Consider the following 20,863-nt stretch of genomic DNA (forward strand, 5'->3'; position numbering starts at 1 on the left):
ATTGCAGACAACAGGTAAGCCATTACTACTTACAGACCTCCAAGAGCCTCTGAACAATCTACATAGAATTGACATGGAACAGAAAAGCACACATTGGAACAAAAATCTTGTCAGTATTAAGTCAACAAGTCTCTCTGGCCTAGTTACACTTTTAGTACACCTGAAGCTGTATTGTGCTGGCTCAACAATCAATGCGCCTTCACTACCCCTAGGTGTGTTGGTTAATTTTTCTTCTTGAGAATCAGGAATGACAGCTTATCCCTAGGACAAGAACTTGGGTAGACTGTTATCATTGTCACCATCATGATTAGAAATAGCAATGACAAGAATGTTCGCAGGCACTAAGTGTTATGCACTGAGCTAAAAATGCAGTTAATCACTGGCTCTCGAACGTAATTATAATATGTCACCAGATCTCCTGCAGTGACATATGTGACAACAGTTTTCCTTTTGGCTTGTCAGAGTCAAGTTTGTGGTGACGTCCTCCATCATCTTCTTCCAAAAAGAAGGAGGTATATCATCACAAAGGTGACTGCTGTGTTTGAGAGCAATTCCATTGGCTAAAATATGTTTTCCTTGTTCTTGATATCATTCTGTGTTCCACTGAGTGTCACTGGCTTATGCTTATAAAAGAGTCTGGAGTTCCGAGCTTTGTTAGGAAGTGAAACCCCGTGTCTGGTCTTAAGCAGAGAGCTCTCTCTACATGACTCCTGCCCTCTGCCCAGCCTGTGAAGCATTCCGTCTGCCTATGTCTGTGAGAAGGCACACAGCCTCTGGGGCTGAACCGGTGGGGTCAAATAATGTTCTCACCATTTAGTGTAATTAACTCCAACCACCCGTCTGTTGCAAGCCCCAGTGCAGCCAACACAAGCAAGAGTAGGCCAAGAAGAAATTTCTCCTCATTATTAAACCTAAATCTAAGCACTTGTCTGTCTGTAAAAACAGAGCAAAGGGAGGAAAACTGAAACCAGCGCACGGGGTCTGAGGTTTCAATAAATGTCAGGGAGCGTCAAGTCTGTTTAGATTGCAAATTATTGCTGGCTGACGGTCTTACCGTTTTACAACTAGAGATTGCTGTCATGGGGGTGACGTGGTGGAGGGGAGCCTCTCACATCACAGCCAGAGGGGAACAGAAGTTACCAAATACTATAACAATCATAAAACATTACAAGAGGGACTTTAGCGTTTGCTAAATTTAGTCTTTCCTTAATGCACATCTCAAGAAACAACAGCCCACAACACTTCAACCTTCCTATTGAGTTTGATGAAGTGTTGGATTTGCCAAAGATTGAGACCTCATTTCTCTGATTTAACCATCCGAAACTTTACTTCATCCCTCTCCTCTGCTCGGACACTTTGAACATCTGAGAGTGATAAAGGCGCCTAAATGTTTCAAGGTGAATTAATACCTTACTACCTATTCTGGAGAAACACACCAATAATTTGAGTGGTGGTTAAGACTGTTTTTCAAATAGATTAAAGGAGTGGGCAATTACTGATTAAAATAAACCCAAGGCATGATCATTCCAGCCCTGTAAATGGATGAACGCTGGTCAGCTGTTTCCCATTGGTGGAAAGGCTTTTCTCATGGCGAAAAATATACATGCTTCTTGGTGTGTCTACTGAAATTTACTAATATTGGTTATTCAATCTGTTTCTGACTAACACTTAATGAAGATGTGCTGTGTGCCAAAGTACTGAGTTAGATACACTGAAAATCAAGAAAGTGATGGTCCCCCTTCTCCCTGAGCTCAAAGTCAAGTGTGCTTGTTTTAACTAAAGTTCTTTTGGTTTCAAATAACTGGAAAATCTCTCAAGTTAACTTAAGGCCAAAGGGAGAAAATTGTTGTAAGGTGCAATGGGATCTGTAGCTCCAAGAGAAAAAAATATTGCAGGACCACATACAAGCTTGGAAGTAGGCACTAAGAAGCTGTCACAAATAAGATAACTTTCTCCAAATCCCTAGTTGCACCATCTGCACTTTCTCTTGCAGGTAGGCTTTATTCTTCTTATTCTCAGCCTCCTAGGGTTTATCTTTCTTTTCTTAACTATGCATATAATTAAACAAGGTCTTCCCGGGCGAGCTTCCCATTTCAATTAGCTAGCTTTTGTAAGTCCCAACTCAGAATTTGTGGAGGAGAGAATTGGATTTGTCCAACTTGGGTCTGGTGTACATCCTTGTCAGTTAATGTTGATGATAAGATTCAAGGTCTGAAATGTGTGGCTTAAGTCTGAGTATATGAGAGGTAAGCAGGGTCTGTCGCTACAGTTGATTGATCTGTTTTCTATACTGATACATTTAAAGTGCCATAAGGATGAGGTTACAGGTGGGGGATGTCATACGATTTTTTGGTGAGATTTTGAGGAAGACAGAATCTATGAACTAGTCAATGTCTGAAAAAAATCTAAGAAAGGAAAAATAATTATGGTTTCTACCTCATTGTCACATGAACTGTGATGGTATTTCTTGATAGTAGCATGACTACTTCCCATAATCTAATTTCTCGTAAAGATTGAGGTAATATGCCAGGAGCAGCCAGAAATCGACTTCCATGGCATTGCAGTCCAGTTCACAGGTGGCCTTGACATGGAGGAGAGGAGGGAATTCCTGGCGGTGAAATTATGAGCCTTCTATCTTTCTGTCCATATTTTCTGGGAGGGTTTTTGGTCTGAAGTCAGAATCTCCTCTGTTGCTTGGGGAACAGCCAACAGTATGAGCAAATGACAAGTACCAGACTGCTTTAGTTTGGGTTCCCCAGAAGCAGAATTAAGTCAAGGATTTGAGTGTAAGTATTTTATGTGGGGGACGACAGAAAACACCCATAGGAGATTGAAGAAGATAGGCAAAGAAGGGGATGCAACCCATGAAGACTGTGCTACAGAGCCCATTACAACCATGGATAAATGGAGATTAACTCACGGAGGGAATTTAGGAATCAGTGTAGAGCATATGACTTAGAGTCATCCTATAAAAAGATCACTGGGGAAATGAGGTCACTGAGGAAATGGTAGACAAACTCCAATCAGTTGGACTGATTGAGGACTGTTCCCAGGGTTTTGTTTTGAATACTTTGACAGCCCCAGTTTGCCATGCTGGCAGCAAAGCACCTCCGGGAGCAACAGGGAGCCTTTGGGAGGAGAAGTGCAGGTACTGGCAGTTGTACTGAAGTGGAAAGTGTGAGATGGTGGTGGGCACCAGAATAATCTACTATAGTCCGACCCGTGCACCACTCCTGCCACTGGTGCACTGTGTCAGTTGCATTGTGTCCTATGTTGATGCTTCAAGGTGGTGGCCAGGTGCAATATATTAGGTAATTAAATAAAATACTTAAAACAGGAGGAATCATGGGATAAGCCACAATCAGCTTCAGTTGGTCTCAAGACTACACTTGATACTACTTGTCTTCCTTTTCTTGTACTCATTTCATATATTCCTCGTTCTTGCCCGACATTTCTGCTGGTTTCTCACCAAGGAGAACCTCAGAACTTCTTCCTTAGATATCAGAACCCTTGGTTACCATGCCCTTGTCAGGCTGCAGGTTCTGAAACTCTTGCAGTCATGCATTTCATCTCATCCCCAGGCATAGAAGCACCAAGAAACATTCAGTGAATTCCCTGAGTTCAACACATATGTTTGGCCCTATTCTGTAATATTAGTTCTTTATGATAATTAGGGTCAAATCCACCAACCAGTTGGGGGACAAAACACACTCCAGCTGCAAGAAGAGAAAGCCCTTAAGGGAGAAAACAAAAAAGCAGCATTCGGTAGTGGGAAGTTAGTGGTGTGCACTGAGATAATACGGACACCGGGATGTGAGCAGGACGTGGCCAGGATCTGCTATCTTTGTGATACTTTGCTGAGTGAATAAATACATACACATTAGAGATTGATGACAAGGAGTTTTGGGAAAAAATGTAGACGCGCTTCTCGGTCATGACCCAATATTTAAAATTACGTTGAATATGAATCCTCACCAGAAAATGCCAATAAAGGGATCCTTGTTTAAACCCAATGAATTACTCATGCTGCTATGGATAAAGAACTCAGGAAGGGACAACATTGTTAGCTAAAGTGATTGACTGGCTGTCAAGGGAAAATGTGGCCGGGACAAATATGGTTGTCACTCGGGAGTCTGGGGTGAGTCTTTGCACCACGAAGGGAGGCCACAGAGCATCGGAATTAGGAACACTGGCTCAGGCCCCAGGCTTTTGATGTCCAAGTCCTACTCCTGTGCAAGTCAGGACAAGCTAGCCTATGCTGCAGTTTCAACCCCACAATTCCAGCCTTTAAGACAATATATTTCTCAATATGTCACAGTCCATGCAGGTCTTTAGATTTTTAATTATGATATTAATGTTTTTTGGAACAGCTGTCCCTTTCCTTCACCTTACTTGCACTTCCATCCATCAAAATTCTACTTAACATCCAAATTCCTAATTAAATTGTACTCTTCCATGGAACATTCTGCTCTCCCCAATTCCATTACAGGAAGAGACCACTCCCTTCTCTTAACTCTGTGAATTTTATTTTGCATGTATTACCTCTTAAGTGCTTTTGTAGTTGAGTTTTCCTCTGACCCTTCTTCTTGAAGATAGGGATGTACCTTAGACATCATATCAGTCATAGAAAATACACAATAGATACCAAGTATTTGCTGTCTAATGAGGACAGTTTTAGTGACAATCTTATATAACTTTTGCCTAAAGAATCCTTACTTTTAATGTGTGGATAACTTTTATTCTACAATAGGCTGTATAAATCTTACACTAAACATAGTGGTAAGGCATAAGAAACTGTGTGTGTGTGTGTGTGCGTGTGCGCGTGTGTGTGCGTGTGTATAGAACACACTGGCACCTTTTCAGAGTAATGTTGGCACCTGTCTATCAAAATAAATGAATGTTTCCATTTCAGTTGCTTCATTTGTCAACAACACTACATGTCAGAGCATGTGTTAATCCATATGACTCGTCCCCTTAACTTATACATCTGGTTTTTATGCCTATCAGAATTAAATATGTCAAACCTCAATTTTTCTTACTTGTTTTTCAAGGTACCAGTTTTTGTTCTGGGATGTTACACATGTGTATGTTTCAGTAATGGCTTTTTTTTTCCCAGACAAGCAGAGAATATGGTAAAGACAATTTATAATTTATCAAGATACCACAGTACCACAAACTAATTTTTCCAACAAAAATACTAGGCAGTTAAATAATAAGGACATTTCAGATTTATGTATGTATCCGTTCATTGAAAAATAATTATTTTTAGACTTCATGGAAACAAAGGTGCCCAAATGCCATCATGGAACTTATTTCCAGTGGCAGAAACACTCAAATGATCACCCAAAGGCAGTATTAACACTGGTGATGACAGCAGTGTGTGACATACGTGATGTACCACGATGGTGTGGAGCAGGGTGCTGGATCATGGTCAGGGAAGTTGGGAAGGCTTTCCCAAGAGAATGAGTAAATGGGGAGAGAAGGGCTCAGTGACATCACAACATGGCGCCGCCTTCACGTGGCTCATAGTTTGGTTAAATAGAGTAACGTGAATTGGTGAGTGCCACAGAAAGTCACACAGGGTCTCTGAATAAGTCTGTATGGGTGTTGATTCTCCTTTAAGTCTGGGATTGGTGTCATGAGATATTAATGTGCTGACTCTTGCAGTGTGGGTGTTTGGTGACGATAGCCCACGATTAAAGACAGCGCCAACATGGAGTTAGCATGGCACATGTTTCTGCAGGACCCAAGGGAAGGTTGAGATTTGGGATGTTCTCATTTTCTGGTTATGTTTTGTTTTGTGTTTTGCAAGGGATTGAACTATTTCATTGCTGTCCTCATGGCCTTCAAGTTCAGAGCTGGGTTTTTTCTCTACAGTCATGCCAGCTTCATTCAGCAGCTACGTAGATACAGTGATCCATATCTGTGTTTATTTATTTATTTAGCCCTAAGCCTTTTTCAAGAATTCATACAAAATATTCCTGGTAAATGAGTTTTTTTAAATTTATTTATTTATTTTGAGAGAGAGGGAGAGATGAATGGGGGAGGGGCAGCGAGAGAGGGAGAGACAGAATCCCAAGTGGGCCTTGTGTTGTCAGCCCAAAGCCCAACGTGGGGCTTGGAACTCATGGAACTGTGAGATCATGACCTGAACAGAAACCAAGAGTCAGCTTAACTGACCGAGCCGTGAAGATGCCCCATTGGTAAATATGTTTTAATCGTTATCTTCCTCCTCTTCCGCATCCTGGGTAATCTGGAAGTAATGCAACTCGTAACCCTCTTTACTGTTAGCAACTACACACAACCAGTCATGTGGATTATCCTTCACATATGTTTTGGTAAGAAATTTCAGATACCTTTTGGAGAAAGGCACTTCAGAAGTTAACAGTGATCTTGCTCTTGCCTCTTTCAGTGGTTACAGCCCCTCCATGGAGATTCCCAGCTTTGCCATTCACTTGGATTCTCTTTGCAGAAACTGCTCAAAATTGGCAGCATCCATGAGTCCATCTTCTACAGGGTGTGTGCAGTCAAGTGTAAACTTCAGAAGTTGATTCTTTATTTTTTTTCTGCCCCCCCACCCCTGCCACAAGTTTGTTTTTCCCCTCCCGCAGGCGCCATGGCGGCAATGGAGGCAGAAAAGACAGTCAGTCATTGCATTATAATTTGTTGGATGAGTCCCATTTCTTTAGGACAAAAGGGACACAGGAGCTCAAGAAAACCAACACAGCACTCTCATGCCCTTGGTGATTGGGATGCTGTCTCCTACGAGTGGGCTTACAGGATGTGTATATACTTGAACACAGCATTTTCTTTGAAAGTGTTTTCAGTTCTGTTAATCCATCCTATAGTGTGTGAAATTTTTTGGAAGCAAAACCTCTAATGCTCTCCTACCTTCATAGCATGCTCTTTGCTTTATAAACAAAAAAAGACAAGGGGGAAGTTATAGGTTGAAGTGGAAATACATCTATATGTCCTAACACGCACGTAAAGTGGTAAATTTTAACACTATAACTAAGGATTTCACACCAATAATCTTCCAAGAAGGCCCCTCTGTTTTCCCCTATGGCGAAGAAAAGCAGCCAAGTTTCTCTTGTTCAGCATCTTGAAATGGGCTCAAGTTTGATCCAGTGGTATGTAACTGTAATGGTTGTGGAATATTGCTTAACTTGCCAAGCAATCAAGCATAGCCATTTGCTTGTACAGCATGGGGCAGACCTTTCTGGAAGCCTTATGTCAGGAGGGTGACTATTGCGTCTCTTCATAGACTCTCTTTTTTCTTATAACTTCTTGTACCTGGATGTCTGAATGCCCACCTGGTAATACATTCCTTCTCTTTCTTCACCAGAAACATTATTGCAGATTTTTTTTTTTTCAAACCAGGGAATTTAAAGGTTTTGGCAGAATAAAATCTCTCTGATCCCATTTTATTTGAGGCAGTGCCATAAGGAGAGAGGCAACAAAAAAGAGAAAAGAAACCAGGAAGAAAAGGAGGAGAAACTAATATTATTGAGCAAATACTGTGTCACACACTGTGATGAGCACTTTACACAAGTCATGTCTTTACATTTATAACTTCTCCGTTAAGTTTATTTTACCCTTTGTAGATGAGCAAGCCAAGCTCAGAAAGGTTAAGCAAATTAGTCAAATAGTGAATTGGATTTCGACAATTATTTAATCGCCTCTCACCCTCTGCCAGTGCATTCTATTAGCATTATGATCTGTTTCAAACACCGTTATTTTATCAGCACAAACATATTCAGCTGACATACAAAATAACTAGACGAAATGATTGGCATAATGAAGAAAAGTAGCTTGCAGATTGACTTCTGTATCCTCAACCAGTGGCTCTTGCATTAAGTATACACATTCAGGGCTTGGCTGGACGTTCCAGGAGCATCTCCCCACTGCTGACTTGTAGGCTTCTCTCCTCTAGTGTCTCTCCAACGGCAGATCCAGTGCCAAAGCCAATCCATCAACTTTTCAAAGGATGCCAGAACTTTTCGTTCATTCAACAGTCTTTCAACAAGTGTTTATTGAGTTCTTTATCAGGCAGAGTCCTGGCAGGAAAGAGAGCTCATCACAGATGGTACAAATGAAAAGATTTTAATGAAGGGTCGACTTAATGATATGTGGGCAGGGTTACAAGTAAAAATAGAAAAAGGATACAGTACCCAGAAATTAGGAGCAGCAGGAAGCCATTACACCCCCACAGTGGAAGGAATTAGAAGAGATTGCTTTCACGGAAGGAACAGAGTACTGGCAGGAGCTCTCTAGTTGTGGGGGGGACACAGCTCCTGCTGGAGATGGACTGAGGCAGTGATAGGGCAGGGAGGACTACCACAGTCCTTCTCTCCTCCCTCCCTACACATCTTCATAGTGCCTCCCATTGGCTGAAGCACCCCAAAGCCATCTATCTAATGTTGGGTGCAGCTCACAGGGGTTTACCTCCAAGGGCACAGAGCAGGGCACAGAGGGCTGAAAATGGATCTGGGGTGAGTTGGGGATGAAGCATTACTTGTCCAAGTACCTCCAAGTGTCTGGCTCTAACCTAAGCACTAGGGATGGAGCATTGAGCACAACAGACAAGATTCTGGACTCAGGCAGCTATGTTCTAGTGCAGGATGGAGACAAAATAGAACAACGACAAAAAAAAGGTGCATGCTGAGGAAAGCCATAGAATGTCCCATGGTGATAAGTACCAAGGAGAAAATAATGAAGCTGGGAAAGGGGTTTTGAAATGTGTGGAGGGTAGAGTTTTAGGTACGGGCATCCAGAAATGCCCCTTTTCACCCCCAAAAGATGGCATTGTCAGAAGACCTAATAAAAAGGAGGGCATGAGCCGTACTGGGAAAGAAGCATCACATGCAGTGGGGACAGCAAGTGCAGAGTCCCTGAGGAAGGCAAGGGCCTGGCCTGGTAACATGCAGCTGCAGACAGGTGAGGGAGGAAAGAGGCAGGTGAGATGGAGTCAGGGCTTGACTCAGAAGGTCTCTTTGACTCATGGCATCTTTCTCCATCCCATGGCTTCACGTTTGTGTTTTGTCTGTGACCAGACGCTGTACACAGGAGGTAAAATGCTGATAGCAGAGAAAAGCTGAGAGGTGCAAGGTGATTCATCCATCACCATCTAGTATGGGCCAGTTCTCTTGTGGTAGGCCAGTTGACAGCACGCCTTCGTTTATAGATTGGTTTTTGTTGGGTGTGATGCATATTCCTGTGACAATCACCTTTGGCCAGCGTATTAGAACACATAGTAGACCATAGCGACCAATGCATAAGATGCAGTTTAGAAGGGACTGTGGCATTATTTAAGCTTCTCCAGGAGAAGCCATGAAATCAGAGAGTACTTGATTTTACTTCTCCTGTACCCTGGGCCTTTTAGGTTTTCTCTACCCTCTAAAATAGAGTTTCAACTGCAAATTATAAATATCTTAAATGTATGTATGAGCTTCTCATGACTAGTCATTACCACCTCTCACTTAGATAGTATATTCATGCTTGTATATATGTGTATATATGTGCATATCTGTATCTCTTTACATTTATAGATCTATCTATATACATATCTATTGTATACATATAGATAGATATCTCCTTAGCTTTATATATATAAACTTCCTTCCCAACCTTTTTTTTCTGAAAAATTCCTTTCAGCCATCAAGATTTCACAGCTCAGGTATCACCTCCTTCAGTGAAACTTTCCCAGATAAATCGAAGACATCTTGACCAGACTCTTCATGATGTCATGGCATTCAGTTCAGACAAATGTTAGAGACATAATGATGCTGATTTGTGGTTTATCTCTTTACAGATCAATGATCCCAATTAGACTGTGACCTTCTGATGGCCAGAGATCCCTTATACTCTTTTGTGTTCCTGTCTTTAAAAAAAAAAAATTTAATGTTTGTTTCTGAGAGACAGAGACAGAGCATGAGTGGGGGAGGAGCAGAGAGAGAGAGGGAGACACAGAATCTGAAGCAGACTCCAGGTTCTGAGCTGTCAGCACAGAGCCTGACAGGGGACTGGAACACACAACCACGAGATCATGACCTGAACTGAAGTCATTGGGTTTGAACCCATAACCACGAGATCATGACCTGAGACGAAGTTGGACGCTTAACCAACTGAACCACCCAGACGCCCCTTTTGTGTTCCTGTCTTAGCAGGGCATATGGTTCATTGAACTTGATTAGAGCTTAAATTTATTTATATTTCAGTTAGTTATATTCCAGTTATTTGACTAACTGTGAAATATTATATTTTATTATTATTATAATTTATTATTATTATAATTTATATTATAATTTATTATATTATATTTCAGTTAATATAGAGTGCAATATTGCTCAGAAATAGAATTCAGGGATTCATCACTTACAACACCCAGTGCTCATCACGAGTGCCCTTCTTACTACCCATCACCCATCTAGGCCATCACCCACCCACTTCCTTCCAGCACAGAGCAGACTGTTTTTAAAGACAGGTGGTAGATAGATAGATAGATAGATAGATAGATAGATAAAATGAATAAGCCTTATTCCTCATTACATGTATATATTAAATACATAGGGCTTATCTTAAATGCGAGTTTGCAGGACTGATATCCTCAGCGGTTCAATATTAAGAGGATGTGCCGATGAGATCATGGATAGTGCTGTCAAACGGACTCTAAGTTTTAATTTATTAAAAATTCCAGAAAACAGATACCTCGAACATAGATAATTTGTTGTTGGCCATGAAGCAACCACGGAATACCCCAGCTTCCCTCAAATCCAGTGGCCTTGCTGAACCTGTCATCTGGGAGGTCTTTGTGATTTTATCTTATCTCTATTTGAGAGTCATAAAGATGAGTAACTAAAATGTGGTTAATAAACCCCAGCTGGGCATTTTCTAGGTGAATAAACACACCACTTTTTCTACTGTTTTTTCATGTGGAAATGATGAATAGGACTCACAACTCTTGTTTTCATTATAAGTAGAAAAGTAGAAATAATATCAAGTTATGATACTTGAGGTTGTTATAAAGTGCTTTAGAGACACCCTGAAAGTTTCAAATAATTATAGCTCCCGTAAAATTTTTATGGCTGCCTGTGGATTTTCATGATCAAAGAAAAAGTAAACAGAGAACACTTTTAGCTCAAAAGATATTCAGACCCTTATGATTTTTTTTTGTTGTTGGCTCTCCCTCTATTCCTAAAAGAGTGATTAATAGTTTCACAGTGTAAAAGCACTCATATTTGAGATTAAGTAATTGGATGAAATTGATTCCTGAACCTAATCTTCATGCACCCCAGGCATACTGCATAATATATTATCTTGGTGATTAAAAATACAATGAGCTAGATATAAAGAAAGTTTTCCAAAAACTTCGAGTTACCAGTTTCATTCCAGTCCAGCTTATAGATTTCAGCTCCATGTTTTTTCCTTTGCTAAAAAGTACATTATTACTACAAATAGTGGAATTTGAAGAGTTATAGATTAGATTTTAGTATCATTAATATTAGTATCTTGATTTTAATAATTGTGCTGTGGTAATACAATAGATTGTATTTGTTTTAGGAAATAACAAACTGTTTATATGAGTCAAGAGGAAACATGTCTTTTCAATGGTGCAGAAAAAAGATTATGTGTATATGTGCATACATACATAGGCATATGATGTGTGTGTATGCATGTACACATATATACATGTGCACAATTATATACATGTGCACAATTATATACACACCCATATACATATATGTGAATAGATGCATACACACCTTTATGCATGCATCCATATATAGATTTATGAAATACATACATATTGAATATACATACATGAGAAAACATATCCCATGCATATATAGACAGCATACATGTGTGTACATGAATGTACATACGTATGCATATTTTACCTATTTTGTCACTAAAACATGCTTTACATTTCTTATGTTTTACATAAAGATATTTACATATAGTGACTCTGAGTGACTAATGTATAAGAATCCTTTGCACTGTTTTGAAACCTTGATATGTCTGAAATCACTTTAAAATTAAAAAATCAAAGCATTTTAAGGCAGGTTGGAAGTGCTTCATTCTACCAAGTGTTCTAGAAGCAGGTAGAGGATTGAATCCACATACAAAGATTTGGCTTTGTGCTGAGGAAAATTGTGTTTTTCAGACCCTAATTGCATTTCTAGTTCTAGTCAGCAATTCTATGGAAGGTGTGTAAGGAACAAGAGTGAAAGAAGCTTTTACAACTCAGAGTAAGGAAAATATATATACTTATATACACATAATTCTGATCTAGAGTGGGTCCACTTGTATTGTTTTAACTGAGATAAATTTACATAACCATTTTAAAGCATATAATGCAATGGTGTCTATAGCACATTTGCCAGATTGTGTGACCACAGCATAACCAAGTTCCAAAACACTTTTATCCCCTCCCCACACCCCCTACCAAAACAAACAAACAACAACAACAAACAACAACAACCCACTTTCTGTTAAACAGTAACTTCTCTATCTTTGGCTACCACCAATCTGCTTTGTGTTTCTATGCATTAACCTATTCTGGATATTTCACATAAATAGACTCTTACACTCTGTTGCCTTTTGCATCCGGCTCCTTTCACTTTTTGAAAGTTCATCCATGTTGTAGCATGTGTGAGTACATCGTTCCTTTCTTTGGCTGGGTAATATTCTGTTGCATGTAGATACTATATTTGGCTTACCAGGTTATCCGTTGGACAGTATCTGGTTTGTTTATATCTTTGATTATTGTGAATTGTGCTGCTATGAACATTTGTGTTCAAGTATGTGTTTGAGAACGAGGTCTCCATTTTTGCTGTGTATACCTAGGAATGGGGCTGTTAGGTCATATGGAAACTCTATGTTTAACTTTTTGAGGAACTGACAAACTGTTTTCCCACTAATATTGATGTTAGGGGCAAGACACATGAACTCATGATCCAGCGATAATCTTTATTTTAAACAATTGTTTTGTACATCTAGTAGTTGTTTAAGGCCATGTCTCATACAAACACCATGAGCAGGACTTGGACATTTCACTTAAATCTATACTAAGCCCTCAAGGAATTCTCATTTTAGAATCAGAATTTAGAACAAGGAAAATGAGTGATCAGGAGTAGAGTATGAGGGTTTTATATGTAATCTACCATGTTTCCCAAATTTTCAAATCTGCTTGCTTTCTGAGTCATTTTAAGAACCCTATAGGGTGGGGCGCCTGGGTGGCTCAGTCGGTTAAGCGCCCAACTTCAGCTCAGGTCATGATCTCACAGTCTATGAGTTTGAGCCCCGCGTCAGGCTCTGTGCTGACAGCTCAGAGCCTGGAGCCTGCTTCAGAGTCTGTGTCTCCCTCTCTCTTTGCCCCTCCCCTGCTCATGCTCTGTCTCTCTCTCTCTCTCTCTCTCTCAAAAATAAAATAAAAAACATTAAAAAAAAAAAGAACCCTATAGGGAAATCAGTAGAGGTATCGTTTTAAAAAAAAGTTATAGAAGTATAATTAACATACAGTGTTATAAATTGTGTTATATACACAATTTCATGTGTGCAATATAATGATTCAATAAGTCTGTATATTACTTAGTGTTCATAATGATAAGTATACTCTTATTCCTCTCTATTTCATCCATCCCTTCACTTCCCTTCTGGCAACCACCAGTTTGTTTTCTGTATTTAAGAGTCTATTTGCTTGTTTATCTCTTTATTTCTTTGTTCTTTTTTTTTTTTAAGTTTCACATAGAAGTTAAATCACATTGTATTTGTTGTTGTCTGATTTATTTAATGTAGCATTATAACCCTTAGATTCATCTCTGTTGTTGCAAATGGCAAAATCTCACCCTTTTTATGGCTGAGTAATATCCTATTGTATATACATGCCACATCTTCTTTATTCAGTCTTCCATTAATGGATGCTGGGGTTGCTTCCATATCTTGTCTATTGTAAATAATACTGCCAAAAACATAGGGGTGCATATATCTTTTCGAATTAGTGTTTTTGTTTTCTTTGGGTAAATATTCAGTAGCAAAATTCCTGGATCATATGGTAATTTTATTTTTATTTTTATTTTCCAAAGAAGAAAATGGCCAACACACAGATGCAAAGATGCTCAACATCACTAATCAGGAAAATTCAAATCAAAACTGCAGTGAGATATCATCTCACACCTGTCAGAATGGCTAGAATCAAAAAGACAAGAAGTAACAAGTGTTGGTGAGGATGTGGAAAGGAACGCTTGTGCACTGTTGGGAGGAATGCAAATTGGTGTAGCCACTGTGGAAAGCAGTATGGAGGTTCCTCAATACACACATCTTTTTTTTTATTTATTTAAATACAAGTTAATGAACATATAGTGTAATAATGGTTTCAGGAGTAGAATTTAGTAACTCATCACTAACATGTAACACCCAGTGCTCATCCCAACAAGTGCACTCCTTAATGCCCATCCCTCATTTAGCCCATTCCTCCATGCAACACCCCTCCAGCAACTCTCAGTTTGTTCCCTTTAAGAATACCTCTTATGGTTTGCCTCACTCTCTGTTTTTATCTTGTTTTTGCTTCCCTTCCTCTGTGTTCATCTATTTTTTTTTCTTAAGTTTCACATATGAATGAAATCATATGGAGTTTGTCTTTCTCTTACTGACTTATTTTGCTTAGCATAATACATTCTAGTTCCGTCCACGTTGTTGCAGATGGCAAGATTTCATTCTTTTTGATTGCAAAGCAATACTCCATTGTGTGTGTGTGTGTGTACACACCACATCTTTATCCATTCATCAGTCGATCAACATTTGGGCTCTTTCCATTATTTGGCTATTGTTGATAGTGCTGCTACAAACACTGGGGTACATGTGTCCCTTCGAATCAGTATTTATGTATCCTTTGGATAGATACCTAGTCGTGCAATTTCTGGGTCATTGGGCCCTTGATTTTGGGGGGAACCCCCACACTGGTCTCCCTAGTGGTTGCACCAGTTTGCACTTCCACCAACAGTCCAAAGGTGTTTCCCTTTCTCTGCAACTTCGCCAACATCTGTTGTTTCCTGAGTTGTTAATTTCAGCCATTCAGATAAGTATGAGGTGATATCTCATTGTGGTTTTGATTTGTATTTTCCTGATGATGAGTGATGTTGAGTATCTTTTCATGTCTATTAGACATGTGGATGTCTTCTATGGAAAAGTGTCTATTCATGTCTTTTACCCATTTCTTCAATGGATTATTTGTTTTTTCGGTGTTGAGTTTGATAAGTTCTTTATATTTTATAGATTTTGGAAACTAACCCTTTATGTGATATGTCATTTGCAAATATCTACTCCCATTCCATCATCCATTTGTTGATTGTTTCCTTCGCTGTGCAGAAGCTTTGTATCTTGATGATAGATCATTTTTGGTTTTGTTTCCTTTGCCTCCAGAGACATGTCTAGTAAGAATTTGCCATGGCTGAGGTCAAAGAGGTTGTTGCCTGTTTTCTCTTCTAGGATTTTGATGGTTTCCTGTTATATATTTAAATCTTTCATCCATTTTGAGTTTATTTTTTGTGTATGGTGTGAGAAAATGGTCCAGGTTCATTTTTCTGCATGTCGCTGTCCAGTGTTCCCAGCACCATTGTGGGTCTATTTCTGGGTTCTCTATTCTGTTCCACTGATCTATGTGTCTGTTTTTGTGCCAGTACCATACTGTCTTGATGATTATAGTTTTGTAATACAGCTTCAAGACCAGGATTATGATGCCTCCAGCTTTGATTTTCTTTTTCAGAATTGTTTTGGCTATTTGTGGTCTTTTCTGGTTCCATACAAATTTTAAGATTGTTTGTTCTAGCTCTGTGAAGAATGCTGGTGTTATTTTGATAGGTATTGCATTGAATATGTAGATTGTTTGGGGTAGTATTGACATTTTAACAATATTTGCTCTTCTGATCCAGGAACACAGAATATTTTTCCTTTTTTGTGTGTGTCTTCTTCAATTTCTTTCATAAGCTTTCTATAGTTTTCAGTGTATAGATCTTTTACCTCTTTGGTTAGGTTTATTCCTAGGTATTTTATGGGTTTGGTGCAATTGTAAATGGGATTGATTCCTTGAATTCTCTTTTTGCTACTTCATGATTGGTGTATGGAAATGCAACCAATTTCTGTACATTGATTTTCTATCCTGTGACTTTACTGAATTCATGTATCAGTTATAGCAGTTTTTTGGTGGAGTCTTTTGGGTTTTCCATGTAGAGTATCATATCATTTGCAAAGAGTGAAAGTTTGACTTCTTCCTTGCTGATTTGGATGTCTTTTATTTCTTTTTGTTGTCTGATTGCTGAGGCCAGGACTTCCAACACTGTGCTGACAACAGTTGTGATAGTGGACATGCCTGTCGTGTTCTTGACCTTATGGGGAAAGCTCTCAGGTTTTCCTCCTTGAGGATGATATTAGCTGTGGGTCTTTCATGTATGTCTTTTATGATCTTGAGGTATGTTTCTTCTTTCCCTTCTTTCCTGAGGGTTTTTTATCAAGAAAGGATGCTGTATTTTGTCAAATGCTTTTTCTGCACTCATCTTAATCATACTTAACCTGTTTCTGAGCTTGGTCTGTTTTCTCTTGCTTTAGAGTTGTTCCCAAATGGTATTTGGCTGCTCTTTCAAAGTTTCCCCCCACCTCAGTCCATCTCACCTTCTACTCCAGACCTCTAAAAGAACAGAAGATAAATCTTTTATCCTTGGGGAGATACAAAAGTATGTCCTACATGTTTGAGCAATAGCCTTCTTTCTCAATCTTCATTTTAGTCTCTTGCTGGTCACACTGATCTCCCCAACTTCTAACCGTAGAGCAGTCCCAGGATCATCCCTGAGTCTTGTCTCCATCTACTCACACTCCCTAGAAGTCATTAAGAGTCATGGCTTTAAATGCATCCCATACACAGATAACTCTCAAGTTTTTATCTCCAGCCGGGAGTTCTCCTCTAAACTCCAGAGTTACCTGCCTGCACCAAGACTGTTCTACTTGGTTTTCCAACTGATACCTCAAACTTAATGTGTTTAACACTGTGAACACCTGATTTACTTTCCAACCTGCTTCTGCATTGTCTTTACTATCTCAGTTAGTGGACTCACCTTTTGGAGTCTAAGTCAAGTATTTATATATTTCTTAACACCTGCATTTAATCTGTTAGCAAATCCTATTGGCTCTTTCCTCCAAATATACTCAGATTCCAACTCTTCTCACCCTCTACTGTCCCTGCCTTTGTCCAAGATGCCATCATTTCTCACCCAGATTAGTGCAATACCCTTCTAACAGGTTACCCTGCTTTTTTTTTTTTCAGGTTTCTGATCCCCTTTGATCTTATCAGTGGGGTCTTTCCAATCAACTCTGTTTTTTTTTTAATATGAAATTTATTGGGGCGCCTGGGTGGCGCAGTCGGTTAAGCGTCCGACTTCAGCCAGGTCACGATCTCGCGGTCCGTGAGTTCGAGCCCCGCGTCGGGCTCTGGGCTGATGGCTCAGAGCCTGGAGCATGTTTCCGATTCTGTGTCTCCCTCTCTCTCTGCCCCTCCCCCGTTCATGCTCTGTCTCTCTCTGTCCCAAAAATAAATAAACATTGAAAAAAAAAAAAAATTAAAAAAAAAAAAAAAAGAAATTTATTGTCAAATTGGTTTCCATACAACACCCAGTGCTCATCCCAACAGGTGCCCTCCCCCTCAATGCCCATCACCCACTTTCCCCTCCCTACCACCCCCATCAACCCTCAGTTTATTCTCAGTTTTTAAGAGTCTCTTGTGGTTTGCCTTCCTCCCTCTCTAACTTTTTTTTCCCCCCTTCCCCTCCTCCATGGTCTTCTGTTAAGTTTCTCAGGATCCACGTAAGGGTGAAAACATATGGTATCTGTCTTTCTCTGTATGACTTATTTCACTTAACATAACACTCTCCAGTTCTATCCACATTGCTACAAAAGGCCATATTTCATTCTTTCTCATTGCCAAGTAGTATTCCATTGTGTATGTAAACCACAATTTCTTTATCCATTCGTCAGTTGATGGACATTGAGGCTCTGTCCATAATTTGGCTATTGTTGAAAGTGCTGCTATAAACATTGAGGTACAAGTGCCCCTAGGCGTCAGCTCTCCTGTAGCCTGTGGGTAAATGCCTAGCAGTGCTATTGTGCCTCTCCTCATCAGGGAAATACAAATCAAAACCACACTGAGATATCACCTCATGCCAGTCAGAGTGACTAAAATGAACAAATCAGGAGACTATAGATGCTGGAGAGGATGTGGAGAAACGGGAACCCTCTTGCACTGTTGGTGGGAATGCAAAGTGGTGCAGCCGCTCTGGGAAACAGTGTGGAGATTCCTCAAAAAATTACAAATAGATCTGCCCTATGACCAAACAACTCTATTTAAAATAGCATCCCAGTAATCCCTAAATTCGTTCCCCCCTTGTTCTTCTGTAAACTTTACCATTAGACAAATATTACAGAATACTTCTTTGTATATTTCATCTCTCCCTACCTAGAACATGAGCTTCAAAAGAGTAAAGATTTTTGTCTGTTTCTCTTTTTTTACTGCTTTATCTAGAGCTGAGAGTAGTGCCCAGCACATGTTAAAAGTTTATTTATTTTTAGATGCATTATGCGTGAAAGGCAATATGTCTAGAATACCTGCAAAGACTTCTTTGTGGCAAACAATACACACCTGAAATTAAATTAGTATGGTTAAGATATCAGTCATGTTTTGTGTATTTAAAAATATTTTCAGAGCCAGAAGATCCTCAAAAAATAGGAGACCCTTGTATATGACACATTTTCAGAGCCAAAAGATACTTTTCTAGGAGGTTTGATTAAAGGTGCCTCCTCAAGTTGATGTGTGGCCTTCAGCAGTATGATTATACGTGCACTTCTAAACCTCTAGTGAAATGTCCCTAGACTCGGTATCTGTAGTTCAGCAATGTCATTGTGCCTTTGTGACATGTCAGTGGTCTGACAGCTGGGCAAGCTGTTTAGTCCATTGTGAGCTTAAGCTATAAATTGGTGATGGCAGTAATAATAATAAGGAGCTCACAAGGTACTGGTGAGTGTCAGCTAAGATTTTGGACATGTTTTATAAAACCTTAAACATGCTACAAATGTAAGAAACCTGAGAAAATGTTACAAATTTAAGGATGAGGACCCTCAGGCTAAGTAAAGATATGAAAATTAATAAGTTCAGTTTCATAATTCCCTTACCACAGAACTTTTCTTTACTATCAGATTTATTCAAACTTGATTGAAGGAATTATTCTTGCTGTTTGAGAGAGTCCTTTAGGCAGCCTGAAAATAATTTCAGGATGTTAAAATCCCAGACAGTATTCCAGGTTCTCTAAATGGGTGTAGTTTTTCAGTGACCAGTCAGATCAAAGCCCCACCCCCTCCTCTTCTGGCCAGGTTTATTTTTCTACTATTTTTAAGAAATTAATCTTCCACAAGTCCAACAGGTAGCTAAAACAGAACACATATAAGATGGAATGAAAGTTATGGGGCGCCTGGGTGGCGCAGTCGGTTAAGCGTCCGACTTCAGCCAGGTCACGATCTCGCGGTCCGTGAGTTCGAGCCCCGCGTCAGGCTCTGGGCTGATGGCTCGGAGCCTGGAGCCTGTTTCGGATTCTGTGTCTCCCTCTCTCTCTGCCCCTCCCCCGTTCATGCTCTGTCTCTCTCTGTCCCAAAAATAAATAAACGTTGAAAAAAAAATTAAAAAAAAAAAAAAAAAGATGGAATGAAAGTTTTCAGGATATTGATACTGATGTAGGCCTCAAATCTGCTTTGGGACTTGAGTGTGAATGTCTACACTGACCAAGTGGGCTGTATTTCCTTCTCTATTATCATTGTCACTCACCTGCCTATCATTGATTATCATCTTAGTGCTAAGGATTCTACTCAGCAATTGATATATGTTATTCTTTTTATACTTTATCAAATCTGTGTGTGGTAAGTATTATTATCCTCATTTTATATTGGAAGAGATTTGAACTCGGGGCGGGGGGGGAGCATTATTTTTCTAAACAGGGAGATGACAGGGGCGCCTGGGTGGCGCAGTCGGTTAAGCGTCCGACTTCAGCCAGGTCACGATCTCGCGGTCCGTGAGTTCGAGCCCCGCGTCAGGCTCTGGGCTGATGGCTCAGAACCTGGAGCCTGTTTCTGATTCTGTGTCTCCCTCTCTCTCTGCCCCTCCCCTGTTCATGCTCTGTCTCTCTCTGTCCCAAAAATAAATAAACGTTGAAAAAAAAATTTTTAAACAGGGAGATGACAGAATCAGACTGTAGATTCAAATCTAATTTCAAATCTCATGGTTCTGTTATCACACAAGTCTCTTTTCTGACAGCCAAGCTCCATTTTCATTTTGTAAGTCCACTTTGGTAATAGAGTTCCCCTGAAGGTGGAGAGTCTCAAAAAAGGATGGGGGGTGGGCAAAGAAAAAAAAAAGGCAACAGAAATTATAGATTTCTGGGGCGCCTGGGTGGCGCAGTCGGTTAAGCGTCCGACTTCAGCCAGGTCACGATCTCGCGGTCCGTGAGTTCGAGCCCCGCGTCGGGCTCTGGGCGGATGGCTCGGAGCCTGGAGCCTGTTTCCGATTCTGTGTCTCCCTCTCTCTCTGCCCCTCCCCCGTTCATGCTCTGTCTCTCTCTGTCCCAAAAATAAATAAACGTTGAAAAAAAAATTAAAAAAAAAAAGAAATTATAGATTTCTGTTTCTATTGTATATATTATACAATATATTGTATATCTTAATACAAAGGTTAAGAGTTGGAAGAAGAGGTATTTCTTATATTCTTATCACAAAATTTTATTTGGACATAGGCTACTCTAACCTGGTTTTGCCTAATTTTGTTAAGACTTTGGCA

This window comes from Lynx rufus, unplaced genomic scaffold (genome assembly GCF_022079265.1).
Source record: "Lynx rufus isolate CCGP_SWC_20201006 ecotype Redwood Valley unplaced genomic scaffold, mLynRuf1.p SCAF_18, whole genome shotgun sequence".
Classification (NCBI taxonomy): domain Eukaryota; kingdom Metazoa; phylum Chordata; class Mammalia; order Carnivora; family Felidae; genus Lynx; species Lynx rufus.